The following is a 17,735-nucleotide window of genomic DNA, read 5'->3' on the forward strand; positions in this document are numbered from 1 at the left end:
ATGACACATATATGCTTACTTGTTACAACACAGCCAGAAAATAACACATTGGGATTCAATATAAAAATATTCAGCTACCTTGAAACCTGGAGGCAGGCTTTATCAAAATGTTATTTTGGTTCCCAGTTATATATCCCTTCCCTCTTTTTTCTATCTTATCAAAATTTAGATTATTTGGATATAAGGCAAATTATACTTAATAAGAGGCAAGAAAAGAAGGCTCGACTATAGCTCTATTATAGAACAAAAATCTGCGTACTGTAAAATTCACTACATGATGAATATATAGTAAAACAGCAAAGCTTAAAAAAATTAGTAGTTAAAAATTTGGTAGTTAACAATGAGGTGCTTTACTGAAGCAAGGCTAATAAGCATTAAGTAAAATCATTCCCAATCTTCATTCTGTATCACCCTAAGACTTTCCATTTAACTAAAGGATGTAATAAAAACATTTTTAAGTGGAATTAATTCTCTTTATTAAAAAAAAAAGAATATGTACCAATCAAAGTAAAAAAAGACATATCAACTCCACCAATGTTAAGAACTGCTAATGAAGCAAAAAAAGAGGAAACTTCTACAGAGACTAATGGTTTTCCAACAAGGGAACAACCACTACCTACCTAGCTGTTCCCTTCAAAGAAATCATCTATGGTTGTTTCTGTAAGTTTCAGCTATTGTATTATGGTATTATAAAAGATCACTACCCTGAAAAGTATATGAATGGGTGGAAAGGAATAAGAAAAAGTGGGACATGCTGGTAATATGACCTTTTAGCAAAAGTCAAAAAAATGCCTGGCATTCACTGAGGCCTTACGATTTATCAGTCAGTACTTAGTACTTTATTTGCCTTATCTCCTTTCTAGTAGAGCTACACAGATTGCTTGTTACTTCCCCAACCCTCATTCTTCCCTTACTTGTTAGTAACTGAACCCTAATTCCATTGAGGTGGCAACTGTACCCAGATAAAAACCTGTATTTCCCGATATTCCGTGGCTGCAAGGTCAAGTTATCGAGTTCCGACCAATGGAAGGAATATAAGCAAAACTGAGAGGGTGTGACTTTTGGATATGGTCCTCTCACAAAGCTGGGTGAGCCTTTCTGCCTTGCCCTCCTGCCATTTTGCTGCCTGGAATGTACATGTGATGTTTATAACCACAGCAGTCATTCTGGATCACCTTGAGAATGGAAGCCACAAACTAATGATGGCAGACAGTTGCTGATAACCATGGAACCACCATACCAGACCTGCACTTCTTACCTCAGAACTTCTGTACAAAGAAGAAAAACGCATTAAGTCATTGATACTTTAGATGGAGGTGGGTGGTATTAAAGCCCCCGTTTTACAGATGAGAAAAGAGACCCACAGAGTTAAACAACTTGCCTCAGGCGCACCGCTAGCAAGCCATCTCCAACCACTGTGTAAGACCACTTTCACCCAGGCACCAGGAACTGAGCGGGAGACTCAGCAGAGGACGTGAGCCTTGAAAATGGGCAGGATAACGTTGAAGGGAGGAGGGCACCTCTACTCAGTAGACTATGCCAAAACCTGGCTTAAAATACTGGAAGACGCCAAAGTTAATGAAAAGGGCATCCAGCCAGCCTGGTGAGTTGCTACAGAAAAACCACACTAGAACAGAGAATCCATTGATGAGAGGTGCGGGGCCACAACCACAGAAAGGAAAAGGGGTAACTGATAGGTCCGGCAATAAGTGTAACCTGGAGAGAAACCTCTGTGAGCCAGGCAGATTTTTCCTCATTCAGGTACAGATTCATTACTGGATTAAATCCAGAAGAATAGCTACCTGGGAATAACCACCCAACTGATTTCTAAAAATGAACTAAAAATTCTTAATGGGAACATCTAAGAAAAAGTAGAATATCTTTATGCAAATAGGAGGAGAGGAAGGGTGTTTATATATCAGGTAGGCACAGGAACAACTTCACAGATTTCTGAGATATAGTCAACTTTTATACTACCACCCCCTCCCCTGCTTTGGGGGTGGAGGGGGAGTGTGAGGGTGGAATGGAGAAGAGCATAATCCTCCTGTTTCCCTGCGTTATCAAGCAATTAAAATACTTAGGATGAAAAAGCATCTTGCATGCTCTGTTTTAGAGTCTTCCGGGAGGGAATGAAGTAAAAAAAACTGAGAAAGAGAAACAGTCTGAAAAACTGAACTTGTGGAAGCTGGGAAACATAATGATCATTTTTTTTAGAAACAGTAAGGGATGAATGAATGAAGAGTTACATAAGGAGCTACCTCCAGACACAGAGAGGGGCCTGAGGCTTTAACCAGCAGGGCGGCTGTTTGTTCCCTAAGTAGCTAGTACTATCTTCAATTTTCCAAATTAATAAGCTTGTAGTAAACTACTCAAATAATTAGACATTTTCCCCAAGAACATGTTAACAGAAGGATCAAGAAAAGCTACTGCTAGCTTTTTTACACGTAAGTTAAAATACTGGAGCACAGATGATAAAGCTCACATACTTTTTAAAATAACCAGATAAAAAGTGACCTAAAGGACACGGATAAGTGAGTTTTTCTGGTTATATAACCCAAATTCGACGATCCCATAAGAGGCAAAACGTACTCATGCACATATTAACAGATTTATTTTATATTTACATACTACTTGGTTTTTGTATTGCACAACTTTAAAAGATAAAATACAGTTATTGTTGCTTAAAACCTTATTTTACACAGCCACATGGGAGGCAAATTATTTATAAATCATTAGAAGACTTAAACACAAGAACACAGCGTAAAAGAGTTCATCAGAAAGAAAAAGTATTTCGAAAATTAGTAAACAAATAAAAGAACGATGTCAACTAAGACCAATACAATTAAATAGACCCGAATGTTGCCCTGCATCTTTTAGCTTCTGGTCACTTATAGTGCATTAAAAAACTAAACAGATGAGGACAGACAGAGAAATGTTCTTATTCTAAAACATTCAAGGAAGATGCCCGCTACCCTAGTTCCCTACCAGTCTTTTATAAAATTAAATAGAGAAGCACAGGACCAACGTCAGTGCGTGGTCCATCTTTCTGGATTGAACACACACCTAACTAAAGCTGCTAATAATATCTTCTGCTTGGCTTCACATTGATGACAGACTGCTTTCAAATGTCCTTGTAATCTGATACAGGCCAAAGCAGTTAGACCCATATCTTTAAAACATATTTACACCGGACACTTATTTAAAATCGTCTTTGTAGCTGAAGACCCTTACACCTTTAAGTTTATTGCTCAGCTCTGTTCAAAATCCTAGCCTGCACAATTACAGGCTCATATTATATGTGTATAATAATAATAATAAAAAAATTAAATTAAAATAAAGATGAATAAAAGGTTAAAATGAGCATTAAATCATGCCAGGCACTCTGCTAAAAACATTGTTATTGCTACAACTAATTTGCAAATGGAGAGACTGAAGTCTGGCAAAGAAGTGTGTCAGACTTCAGATCTCCTAATGAGAGACTGAGGAGGGTTTTAATTCAGCAGTCAGTTTCTAGAACCCATTCTCAATTACTACCACATACATTCTGTCAACCTACATTCTCCTTCTAGCTTTGAAAAGTAGAAAATTGACTTTTTCCTCCATCTATGAAAAATAGTGTTCATCAAACAACTTAAATCAAACAATGTAAATATGATTCAGAGGTGAGGTGCTCAGCTCATCCAAAAAGTGTTTTTAAGAACATTAGAGATGTTTACATATGTAAGTAACTGACACTTTTTAAATAGTCTTATAGCTATTCATTCGAAGATTCTCCCCAAATCTCTCTGGGCCAAGCTTTTTGACTCTGATTTATTATTTTGAAATAATGACAATGACTTTCCTTAAAACTAGTATGAATTGGGACTTCCCTGGTGGCGCAGTGGTTAAGAATCTGCCTGCCAATGCAGGGGACACAGGTTTGATCCCTGGTCCGGGAAGATCCTACATGCTGCGGAGCAACTAATCCTATGCGCCACAACTACTGAGCCTGTACTCTGGAGCCCGAGAGCCACAACTACTGAGCCCGCGTGCCACAACTACTGAAGCCCACACGCCTAAAGCCCGTGCTCCGCAACAAGAGAAGCCACTGCAATGAGAAGCCCCCGCACCGCAACAAAGACCCAACACAGCCAAATATAAAATAAATAAAAAAAGTAAGTTAAAAAAAATAATAATAATAAAAAAAGAATCTGCCTGCCACTGCAGCGGACACGGGTTCGAGCCCTGGTCTGGGAAGATCCCACATGCTGCGGAGCAACGAAGCCCGTGCACCACAACTACTGAGCCTGCGCTCTAGAGCCCGAGAACCACAACTACTGAAGCTCACGCACCTAGAGCCCGTGCTCTGCAACCAGACTAAACGAAAAGTACAAATCTATTTATACAATTAATACTAAGGTGAAATAACAGGAGAATTAGCTGCAGAACAGAATGTTAATCTTAATAAAGTGAAAATACAACCAATGAAATTTGAGAAATTGTGTTTTGAGGAAAATAATTTCCTAATTTTTCGTAACAGAGAATCAACAGATTGTCAAAAAATGAAACCTGGAGTTAAAAAAAATAAACAACGTAATGACTCCAATCCCTTAATTTCTCTCCCCTCACATCCACAACTTCAACCCCCAACTTTAGAAGGAGCTCTTGGGAACTCATAGTTTTTGTGGAAAAGAAGCATTTATCTGACATTCAGCAATTCTTTCTGTTATCTTTCTTCTGTTAATTCAAGTAAATTAACTAGAGTTCTTCCTATTCCCTATAATGGTGAGCTAAGTTATTTAGATCAAATCTCACACCAAAAACAACTGTAAAAGTTGAATAAAATTTTGAAAGTATTAAAAAGACTACAAGATAATAAGTAATCACCAAGCTCCAAAGATAGGGAAAACAAGACTCTCTGAGGTCACGGGCCAATCCGAAGAACACGAGACCCTTTGTTTAGACAGATGTCCAAGGCAAGTGTGGGTGCACAGAAATCAAAGTCCAGAGTGTGCACAAGGTGGAACGCCTAACAGAAGTTCCTTACTTTAAAAATTAAAATCCCAAAAGACTATACCCACAGGGTGAGAGTAAACAGGATGTGGAAAAGTCCCCTAACGTTCTATAATTTAAAACATGCCCACTCGGACTAATCAGTGAATTGTGCTAAATATTTAAGTTAGAAATAAACCCAGTCTCATATAAGTTCTCTTGGTAACAAAAAAGGGGGCCACCTCCCCAATTCATTTCATGAAGACAGTATAACCTCAACACACCAAAACTTAACAAGGACATTAGGAGAGAGGAAAATTATGGGCCAATTTTACTCATGAACATAAATGTAAAAATCTTAAAAGATAAGCAAACTGAATCTAGCAATATTTAAAAATATTATAAATCAAAGCTGAGTTGGGCTTATTCTAAGAATAGACGTTTGATTAGCAGTAAAAAAAAAAATCAACATAATTTTCCACATTAATAAGATAAACCTTATAATCATCTCAATAGATACAGAAAAGGTATTTGATAAAATTCATCATCCATTCATTGACACGCTTAGCAAACTAGGAAGAGAAGGGAATTTCCTTAATCCGATGAGGACTAACTACCAAAAACAGCAAACTAACTAAAAGTTACAGCAAACAAAGATAAATGTTAAACAGAAAGTGACCTTATCACTTCCCCAACTAGGAAAACAGAGCAAGAAAAAGAAATGACAGGTATAAAATTTGGAAAGAAAGACATAAAACTGTGATTATATTCACAGATCTTATAATTATATAGTTATAAAATTTTTTAAAAAGTCTATAGATAAACGAGTAGAATGTATAAAGGCAGTTTGGCAAGGTTGTTGGATATAAGACCAATGTTAAAATTCAACTGTATTTCTATATGCCAGCAACAAAGAGAGGATAATCTTTTTAAAGATACTTTATACAGCAGTGTCAAAAATATCAAATATATAGGAATTATAATTTAAAAATATAAGAAATCTACAGAGAAAACTATAAACATTACTGAGAACAATTAAAGAAGACTTCATAAATGTACATATATTGCAAGAGTCAATAAAGATGTCAATTTTTCCTAAGCTGCTATACAAGACACCCCCCGCCCTGGCCAAATCCAGTCAAATGCTTTGTGGAAAATTTCAAGATGATTCTAATTTATATAGAAATGGAAAGGGGCCAAGAATAACCAAGAAACTCCTGAAGAAGAACAAGGTGGGAGGGCTTGCTGTCCTGGATATCAAGAATTATTAAGCTAGAATAGGAAAGAAAGTGTGGTATTGCACAGGAATAAATGAATTGATTAACAGAACGGATAGGAAGTCTAAAAACAGACCTGTGCTTCAATAGATACTTAAGGCAAAGATAGCACTGCATAACGGTGAGAAAAAGATGGTTTTTAAAAGTACATGATATTCATCCATAAGGAGGAAAAATAAAATTTGACCCCTATCTCACACCATACAGAAAAAACAATTCCAGGTAGACTGTAGATCTAAATGTGAAAGACAAAAGAGCTTCTGGAAAATGATATGAGAATACCTTTATGATCTTGGAAGCTGAAAGATTTCTTAAATGGGACACAAAAAGCACAAACCATAAAAGACAAGACTAATAAACTGCACTAAAGACAATAACTTCTGTTTATCAAAAGACACCTTTAAGAGAGTGAAAAGGCAAATCACAAAATAAAAGACATTTGTAACCCATGTAACTATGGGCTATACCCAGAATATATGAAGAATTACAACTCAAAAAGAAAAAGTCAACGCAATAAAAAATAGACAAGAGGGCTTCCCTGGTGGCGCAGTGGTTGAGAGTCCGCCTGCCGATGCAGGGGACGCCGGTTCGTGCCCCGGTCCGGGAGGATCCCACATGCCGCGGAGCGGCTGGGCCCGGGAGCCATGGACGCTGGGCCTGCGCATCCGGAGCCTGTGCTCCGCAACGGGAGAGGCCACAACGGTGAGAGGCCCACGTACCGCAAAAAAAAAAAAAAAAAGACAGAGATATGAACAAGCATTTCACAAAACAGAAAATCCAAATGGACAATAAATACAGGACAGGGGTTCCACTTCATTAGAAATCAGGGAAATGTCAAATCAAACCACAAAGACAAGTCACTACACATCACGATACCAGTTAACATTAAAAAAAAAAAAAGGACAACACCATTGGAGAGGAATTGAAACAAAAAGAACTCACATACACTGCTGATGGGACTATAAACTGGTGTAACTTCTTCGGAAAACAGTTCAGCATGATCAACTAGAAGTGAACATAAACTCTGTGACCAAAGTCCACACTTAGGAACATACCTTTAAAATTTCATGTACCAGGGCACAAGTATAAACATGCGACAGCAGCACTGTTAATAAGTCACAAATATTCAGCAACAGTAAAAATGGATAAACTGAGTTAAATACACACTGTGGAATACAGCGAAGAAAATGAATAAACTGATGCTATATATAACATGGATTAGTGTTAGAAAAAATGTTCAGTGAAAAAGCCATGCCAAAAAATAGTGCATACTCTGTGATTCTATTTAACATTCAAACACAAGCAACATAAAATATATTGCAGAGGGATGAAGGCTTAAATGCTAAAATTACGGGAAAAAAGTGATTATCATAAATGTCAATGATAATGGCTACCTCCTTGGAGGAAGGAATGAGCTATCACAGAGGAAAGATATCCATGTTCTATTTCAACTGCTTATGTTAATGCATTTTTTCTGTATGTTAGTGTTCACATTTAAAAATGTTTTTTGAGACTTCCCTGGCAGCTCAGGGGTTAAGAAACCACCTGCCAATGCAGGGGACACTGGTCAATCCCTGGTCCGGGAAGACCCCACATGAAGCGGAGCAACTAAGCCCGCGTGCCACAATTACTGAGGCCACGCGCCACAACTACTGAAGCCCGTGTGCTCTAGGGCCCGCATGCTGCAACTACTAAGCCCGCGTGCTGCAGCTACTGAAGCCCACACGCCTAGAGCCTGTGCTCCGCAACAAGAGAAGTCACCGCAGTGAGAAGCCTGCGCACCACGACGAAGAGTAGCCCCTGCTCGCTGCAACTAGAGAAAGCCCGCGCGCAGCAACGAAGACCCAACGCAGCCAAAAATAATTTTTTAAAAAATTTTAAATGTTTTTTTAAATTATCCGTATTGTTATTTTTAAAAATAGCCACTCTGAAAAACAGTTTGTCAGTTTCTCACAGAATTTAACATGCATTACCATATGACCCAGCAAATGCCTTCTCGGGCTTAAAGAAAAACTTACGTTCACACAAAAATCTATACACAAATGTTCATGGCAGCTTTATATAATAGCAAAAGACTGGAAACAACCCAGATATCCTTCAAAGAACGACTAGACAAACCGTGATACATCCATACTATGGAATATTCAGTGATAGAAAGGAATAAATTATTGAGACATGCAAAACCTTGGATGAATTTCCAGGAAATTTATGCCAAGTGAAGAAAGCATTTATATAACGTTTATTTACACAACATTTATGATACTTTTTAAGTGACAAAATTATAGAAATGGGGAACAGATCAGTTGTTGCCAGGGGATGACGACGGGGCTGGGGTAAGCGGGGGCTGGGGAGTGGGAGGAAGGTGGCATGGTTACAGAGGGTAACACAAGGGATCTCTGTGGGGATGGAACTCTCTGTATATTCATTACGGCGGTGGCTACATAAAACTACACATGTGATAAAACTGCATGGAACTAGACACACGCAAGTAAGTACAAGTAAGACTGGGGACAGCTATCTGAATAAGATCAAAGGATGTCAATATCAAAGTCAGTGGACTGTACTATAGTTTGGCAATATATTACCATTGGGGGAAACTGTGTAAAGAGTACACAGGATCTCCGTGTTAGTTTTTACAACATGTGAATCTACAACTATCTGAAATTAAAAGTGTAATTAAAGTAATTTCAAAAACAGAACAAACACAATTTCTCTCTCTCTCCCTTTCTTTCTGTCTCTGTGTATCTTTATGATGTACAGTTGGGATGATGTTCACCAAATGATAATTACAACACTTATTCCTTGATGGTGTAACTCTGGGTGATTTGAATGTTCCTATACTGTTATAATATTTTTTATAACAGGCATCTCTTTTTAGAAAAATAACAAGTCATTACTTAATTTTTTAAAGGCAATACAGTATGAAACTTATGCTCTTAAAATTATAAGACACTATTAAAAAATTAAGAAGACCTAAATTAATGAAAAGACATCTATGTTCATGGATTGGAAGACAATATTGTTAAGATGACAATACTCTCGGGCTTCCCTGGTGGCGCAGTGGTTGAGAGTCCGCCTGCTGATGCAGGGGACACGGGTTTGTGCCCCGGTCCGGGAAGATCCCACATGCCACGGAGCGGCTGGGCCCGTGAGCCATGGCCGCTGAGCCTGCGCGTCCGGAGCCTGTGCTCTGCAACGGGAGAGGCCACAACAGTGAGAGGCCCAAGCACCGCAAAAAAAAAAAAAAAAGATGACAATACTCTCTAAATTGATCCACAGATTCAACACAATCCCTCCCAAAATCCCAGTTGGTATTTTTGCAGAAATTAACAAACTGATCCTAAAATTCACAGGAAAATTCAAGGACCCAGAATAGCCAAACAATCATGAAAAGCAAAATGAAGTTGGAGGGGCTTCCCTGGTGGCGCAGTGGTTGAGAGTCCGCCTGCCGATGCAGGGGACATGGGTTCATGCCCCGGTCCAGGAGGATCCCACATGCCGCGGAGCGACTGGGCCCGTGGGCCACGGCCGCTGAGCCTGCGCGTCTGGAGCCTGTGCTCCACAACGGGAGAGGCCGCTACAGTGAGAGGCCCGCGTACAGCAAAAAAAGAAAAAAAAAAGAAAAAAGAAAATTAAGTTGGAGAACTCTCAACTTCACAATTTCTAAATTTACTACAAAACTATAGTAATCAAGACTGTGGTACTGGCATAAGGATAGATATATAGAGCTATGGAACGGAATTGAGAGTCTGTAAAAAAATTTCTGATTTTCCACAACGGTGCCAAGACAATTCAATAGGGGAAAAAAGGTAGTCTTTTCAAAAAATAGTGCTTGGACAACTGGATATCCACATGCAAGAAATGAAGTTGGACTCTCACTTCATACCAAATACAAAATTAACTCAAAGTAGACCATAACCGAAATGTAAGAGATAAGACTATAAAACTCTTAGAACAAAGCACAGGAGTAATTCTTTATGACCTTGAGTTAGGCAAAGCCTTCTTAAATATGACACCAAAAACAAAAACAACAAAAAGGAAAAACAGACAAAGTGGATTTCCTCAAAATTAAACGTTTTGTGCTTTAAAGAATACCATCAAGAAAGTGAAAAGAGAACCTACAGAATGGGAGAAAATGTTTGCCAATCATATAACTGATAATAATACACATGTATATAGCTCTTACAACTCAATAATGAAAGACAACCAAGTTTAAATATGGGCAAAGGATCTGAATAGAAATTTCTCCAAAAAAACAAACAAACAAACAAAAAACCCAAAACAAACAACAAATGGCCAACATACACATGAAAAGATATTTACATCATTAGCTGTCAGGGAAATGCAAATCAAACCCACAATGAGACCACTTCACACTCACTAAGATGACTATAATCAAAATGACAGATAGGACTTCCCTGGTGGTCCAGTGGTTAAGACTCCGTGCTTCCACTCCAGGGGGCATGGTTTGACCCCTGGTTGGGGAAGTTTCACATGCCGCACTGTGCGGCCAAAAAAAACAAAAAACAAAAAACAGACAGACAATAACAAGTGTTGATGAGGATGTGGAGAAATCAGAATGTTCATATACTGCTGGTGGGATGAAAAATAGTACAGCTGCTGTGGAAAATAGTTGAGCAGTTCTTCAAAAGGTTTAACATAAAGTTACCATACGATCTAGCACTTTACTTCTATGTATATACTCAAGAGAAATGAAAACATAAGTTCACAAAAAACTTGTACACAAATGCTCACAGCGGCACTATTCACTGCAGCTCAAAAGTGGAAACAATCCAAACATCCATCAATTGATGAATGGATAAGTAAAATACGGAATATCCATACAATAGAATATTACTCAGCAATAAAAAGGAATGAAGTACTGATTAATGCTAAAACATGGATGAACCTCTGAAGCATTATGCTAAGTGAAAAATGCCAGTTACAAAAGACCGAATATTATATGATTCCATTTACATGAACTACCCAGAATAGATATATCTATAGAGACAGAAAGTAGATTAGTGGTTGCCTATGTGATGGGGGTTTGGGGTGAAAATAACAAGTGACTACTAATAGGTATGGGGTTTCTTCTAGTGATAAAAATGTTCTAGAATCGATTGTGGTGTTGGGTGCACATCTCTGCAAATATACTAAAAAGCACTGAATTGTAGTACATTCTAAGCGGGTAAATTGTTACTAAGTGAATTATATATCAATAAAGCTGTTCTATTTAAAAAGGCAATATAATGCAAATACTTTTTCATTTACAAGACCACTAAATGACATCACGTTTACTTATAGACGAAATAGGGAATTATGAAAAATTCAGAAATTCAATACAATGTTTAAGCAGAAAACAGACAAGTTTTCATTTTGGAGCTATTTATTATTTTATTTTATTTTAAATACGAGGGATAAGAGCAATCCTTAAAGAAGGAGTAGGATCTGAGGACCAAACTAACATATGCACAGAAAAGGCGATAAACCTGGAATTTGCTTTGAAGTAATTTAGCAGTGGATAAGGGAGGTAGGAAAGGGAGATAAAAAATGTAACAGGACTGGCTGTTGTCAATTTTTGAAGCTAAGTAATAAGCATATTGAGATTCATTTATTACTCTCTCTACTATGTTTGACGTTTTCCATTAAAAACTAAGAAGTATTTTTCTAAAAATAAATCAATAATTATATTATATTCTAATACAATATGTCATAATTTACTTCACCAGCTATTTGTTTTTGGACATCAGCTCTGTCCAATTCCATTATTAGTATGAATGCTGGGTAAACAGTCCCCAAATCACTTAATGCAGACTTAGTTGGACCACACACCTTGGGAAAGAAGGGAAGATCAAAGGAAGCAGTAGAGGATACAATTAAGGTGCACATTTTTCGCTTTTGCCCCACCCTCTACCTGGTACTGACAGATATCCAATTACCCCATGGTTAGCTCTGGAGGTTTTGAGATAGACTCTTATGATGATAATACATTAATCATATCAGAAAAATAAATAAATAAAATTAAAAGTATAACCTTAAGTACCAAACTTCCAAAGAATTATTTAAAATAGTACAGGGACTTCCCTGGTGGCGGAGTGGTTAAGAATCCGCCTGCCAACGCAGGGGACACAGATTCGATCCCTGGTCCAGGAAGATCCCACATGCCACAGAGCAACTAAGCCCGTGTGCCACAAATAATGAGCCCATACATCGCGACTACTGAAGCCTGCGTGCCTAGAGCCCATGCTCTGCAACAAGAGAAGCCACTGCAATGAGAAGCCCGTGCAACACAAGTGTAGCCCCCGCTCACCTCAACTAGAGAAAGCCCGCGCGCAGCAATGAAGACCCAAGGCAGCCAATAAATAAATAAATAATACTATAAAATCAGTTCTACAATGATATCTATGGTTCTGCAGAAATGGTACAAATGGTTTTCAAATAAATCTGATTTCCTAAACAGCTTAGACAGCACTATAGTATCCTCCACAATAAGGCAGAGTGTTTTAAAATGGAAATTCTTACCAACTTATATCAAATATGTATCATCTGATTAGATCTAAAGCAGATTAAATGTGTTTCTTACTATTTATAAAACATCACTATACCCAGCTAACGATTTGCATGGTCAGTTAGACAATATATCAACCAAGACAACTAAAAACTGGCTCCAGGAACTTTCCTGGTGGCCCAGTGGCTAAGACTCCATGCTCCCAACACAGGGGTCCTGGGTTCCATCCCTGGTCAGGGAACTAGATCCCGCATGCCACAACTAAGAGTTCTCATGCCGCAACTAAAAAAGGTCCTGAATGCCACAACTAAAAGATCCCCGCATGTTGTAGCTAAGACCCAGAGCAGCCATAAGTAAATATATAAAATTTTTAATAAATAAATAAAAACTGGCTCCAAATAAGGGCTAATGATTAACACAACTGAAAAGGATCTTAAACAGAATTATAAACACTAGCAAAGCTAATTCTTTTCACTGAAGGGTAATGCCATGAAACAAATGATCATAAAATGTGAAATCCTTCACAAAAGTATTCAAAGCAAATTAAATTTTAGAATGACAAATATTCAAGTGCTACAGTATGAGAAGTACTGTGCATTGTCTGAATAAAAGTAATGAGAGATAATACTGAAAAACAGTCACCATTCGTGAAAGAGGCACTTAAAGATAATAGTTGTCTTGTGAAAAATACTGTACCCCCAAATGATCAAAACATTCCTCATTCTTCAGTATGAGCAATAAGAAGATGAAATAGAAATGCATATAAAATATTTATAGCTGCATGACAATTAACTTCAAAATGATACTGAGTCTCTCATGAGCCCCTTTGGAATTACACGTCTGACAAATTCCAGGCATTAAATATCACGTCTCTTTTCCCCTCCTTTCTTCAAACCTTTATTCTAGTAGCACTGCTCAGTCTGAGGTGCTCTGCACCACAGCCCCTCCCTACCTCCTGGATATTGAGGATGCTACCAATCTTTAACGCTCCCAAAGCATCTTCACCAAGATGCACACACTTCCAGGAGCTACCATTTCCCTTCAGCAAAGTAGGGGAAAGCACTCATCATCAGAGCTCGACTCACTCTCTGATGTGTACGCACATCTAGTCCCAAGTCTCCTCACTCCACGCCTCATCCTTTACACTCGCAAAGTTCCAAATCCATCCTGCTCTCGCACCTCTGCACACGCTGTTTCCGAAGGCCACAGGCATGCTTTGCTTGCTCAAGTAGAACCCCAACTAATACTTCAGGTCTTAACTCCAGCTAGGTTCTCAGCGAAGCTTCTCTCACTCATCCAGGATAATCTGCTGCAGCTTCTCCCTTTTGCTCCCAGTAAACCACCCCCATTTCAGAAGCGAACTCTCTGAGGACAAGAACTGTGTGTCTTGCCAAAACATTTCGTTCTCAGGGCTTGGTATAACGATCTCATAGTAGGTGGTCAAATTATATCTCCTTAACCCACCTTGAGTTATTTATTTTTCCTATCAGAATTCTTGAGGGTCATGTGATAGTACTGCAAAAGTATTTTGTAAAAGCACTGTACAAATGATGGGTTTGTATAGGCTGTACTTATCTTTTAGACACTGAATCACAGTGCTTTTCATCCTAAATTATAGTAGGGAAATATAGACACCCTGTTAGTCTCTACTGTCGAATTTCTTAATTCCCTAACCAAATAAACTAAACGATTCCATCCCTAAGATGAATCTGACAACCTTCAGGAATATTAAGATTCCCACTTCAGGAATTTTTTCTTTTAATTTCCCCTAGGGACTTCTCTGGTGGCGCAGCGGTTAAGATTGCGTGGTCCCAATGCAGGGGGTCTGGGCTCGATCCTTGGTCAGGGAACTAGATCCCACATGCATGCCGCAACTAAGAGTTCACATGCCACAACTAAGACCCAGGGCAACCAAAATAAATAAATTAAATAAATAAATAAAGTTTAATATCCCCTAACCTCAGATATAAAGGAAAATTTATAGTGTTTATTATTTGCCTCAGAGGTGCAAAATGAATAGTCAGGCAGGACCCCCCCAAATCACTTAAACCTGTTTCTTTCAAAGTTTTGTCTGGACTCCTAAAGCAAAAACTACAGAGCACATTATCATTCTGTCCTGTGTCCAAAGAGATACAACTTGGCTTCTTACTCATCTCTTCACTTCTTTCCTATTCTTTCAATGGCAGGAAGGACATGGATACAGAATAAGAAAACTGGCCTCTAGTTCTATTTCTCAAAGGCATTGAAAACAATTTTGCTACCTCAAAAAGAGAGACTGAAAAAATAAGAGAGACTGGACTAAAATTGGGCAGTCTCAAATTGGGGCAGGTAAAAGGGTTACATAAAACAACTGAGTAGTTAATAAGGAATAATGGTTACTATCCTGGCCCTCTGGAGAAGAAATGTCCTGCCTAAAAATCTCAAGTCACTAAAAACAAAACAAAAAGCTAGCCAAATAAAATACACCTGAAGGCTGGACTCAGTTTCTTACACCAGCAGTATTTTAGTAGCCATAACACACATAAATTAGTGAGTTATATTCGTGAGTTCCTTGCTGATCCTGATAATCTTTAAGCACTGCCTCTTCTACCTTTGAAATTTAACTCAAAAAAACAAACAAACAAACAAAAAAAACAAAAGGACCATGAGAGCCATGTTTTCCAAATTAAAGATATTATGGCTGGGAGATAGTTTCAACAAGCCAGAGTTTGCTGGTCCCTATTTTACTCTAAAAATGAACCAATATCTTTGAATGTCTTGTCCTAAAACATCTTTAGCCTAGTACTAAAACTCTACCTTCAGTCTATGACTTTTTATTCTCCCAATATACTCTCCTTTTTTTTAATCGAATTGTATACTTTATTTATTTTTAATTAATTAATTAATTAATTTTTATTTCTGGCTGTTTTGGGTCTTCGTTGCTGCGCATGGGCTTTCTTTAGCTGCGGCGAGCAGGGGCTACTCTTCATCGCGGTGCGGGGGCCTCTCATTGTGGTTGCTTCTCCTGTTGCAGAGCACGGGCTCTTGGCACATGAGCTTCAGTAGCTGTGGCACATGGGCTCAGCAGCTGTGGCGCACGGGCTCAGCTGCTCCGCAGCACGTGGGATCTTCCTGGACCAGGGCTCGAACCCGTGCCCCCTGCATTGGCAGGCGGACTCTTAACCACTGTGCCACCAGGAAAGTCCTGTACTCTCCTTTTAACTGTGCAGCAAAGCCACCATCCTTGAATGTCAGAATTACAATACCTTTATTCATAAACGAAGGTCGCTTCCAACCAATATCCCAATACCACCACAACCCCACACACACGCGCACACACAACTCCTGTTCAGAAATGGTCTGGTTCATAAGGCATCTCCCTCTCCACTAATAATGTGAGAAGATTACCATTTAAATAGCACTCCTTCTAATTCTGTAAATTCAGCCAATATGATTCCACTGGTTGAAGTATATACTATTCTCCAACGATACATAAACTATGGGACAGACATAATCGTGTGCTGCAGAGTCATTCTCAGGTTCCCAATCAAATGTCATAATATCATAACCCACAGGGTGAGCTTCTGGAGAAATCCAATCAAGACAAAAATAGTAAACTGTAACTCTACAGTTACTGTACTCTGCAGTTAGGGTGGGCCCTAATGCCATACGACTGGTGTCCTTTGGTCATAAAGTGGCACACCAGCGGTGCATGTTCACAGAGGGAAGACCATGTGAAGAGGCAGCAAGGGGGCACGCCAAGGAGAGAGGCCTCAGAAGAAATCAAACCTGCCAGCACCTTAATCTTGGACTTCTAGCCTCCAGAACTGTGAGAACATAAACTTGTTGTGTAAGCCACGCAGTCTGTGATATTTTGTTACAGCAGCCCTAGCAAACTAATACAATGTGATTTAATACCTGCGATTAAAAATTTTTGAACAAACTAAAAGATGTGGTTGGATTTTTAGAAAAATGTGTTTTCTCCTGGTGCTTTGCTTTGTTAATAAAATTTGTACTGAAATATAACCTACGTTTAATAAAAGTATACAAATCATAAGTTTCCAGCTTTGATGACTTTTCACAAAGTGAACACATTCATGTAACCACCACTCAGATCAAAACAGAAAACACTGGTAGCTGTGCTTTCTGAATTCATGGATTCAAAACTGAATTTTCTATACTACTTGCTTACATATCTTGAGTAACTTTGTTTCCTTCCTAATACAGATTGTTTTTTATCTTTCAAGCATAGGTCTTATTGGACACAACCAGTATTGTTTAGAAATACTGCAATATCAGAAACATTAAACTTCTTAAGGACTAACATGTTAAGAAGAAACCAACCAGAGTCATGGTTCCATCATTTTATCTATCTATCTATCTATCTATCTATCTATCTATCTATCTATCTATCTATCTATCTGTTCTTCTTTTTTTAATGGGAAGAGACTGTGGTTATCTTTGTGAGACACACAGTCTGGTAAACTTATCACATAGGCTCCAATTAGTTTTTCTTTCTCCCACTTAACATCTTTTAACATTTTCTTCCGACAAGACTTCAAGCAAGTAAAGACTTTTGTGGAAAGTGAATGTCAGTTGAAGCAGTGATGCAGTTAATTTATTTGAATTACTTTTCATGAATTTTATAGTCTTGAAATGAAATTGTTTCCAACAAGTGATAGTTTTTTCAGCTAATGAGGAACCGTGTATTATCTTCCCCTTGCAACTGTCTTCCTGAGTAAATTATATTCTAATGGAAAAGTTCTACGGTTTTGAAGTAGTTATTTCAAAAAGCTGGAGAATACAGAGAAACTGCATAAATGAAAAACTAGATGCTGAAATCCAAAAAGATCAGAGGTAGTCTCTAAGAGAACTTTATTGGAATCATAACCACAGTTCATGGAGGGATTGGAGAAGTCCAGATGAAGAGAAGGGCAGGGATGAAAAAAGACAGGATTACCCTGGGGGACTGAGGGGAGACGGTGGTAAAAGCCCAGTGA

General features: G+C 38.4%; 1 protein-coding gene across 1 annotated transcript in view; it reads right to left on the bottom strand.

The window, feature by feature from the left end:
• The window catches only part of GTF2F2 (general transcription factor IIF subunit 2), a 156,899-nt gene that overhangs the window by 95,452 nt on the left and 43,712 nt on the right, over window positions 1-17,735 (bottom strand). The gene's annotated exons all lie outside the window — the stretch shown is intronic.

The sequence above is a fragment of the Leucopleurus acutus genome (assembly GCF_964270905.1).
Source record: "Leucopleurus acutus genome assembly, chromosome: 18".
NCBI classification, from domain to species: Eukaryota; Metazoa; Chordata; class Mammalia; order Artiodactyla; family Delphinidae; genus Leucopleurus; species Leucopleurus acutus.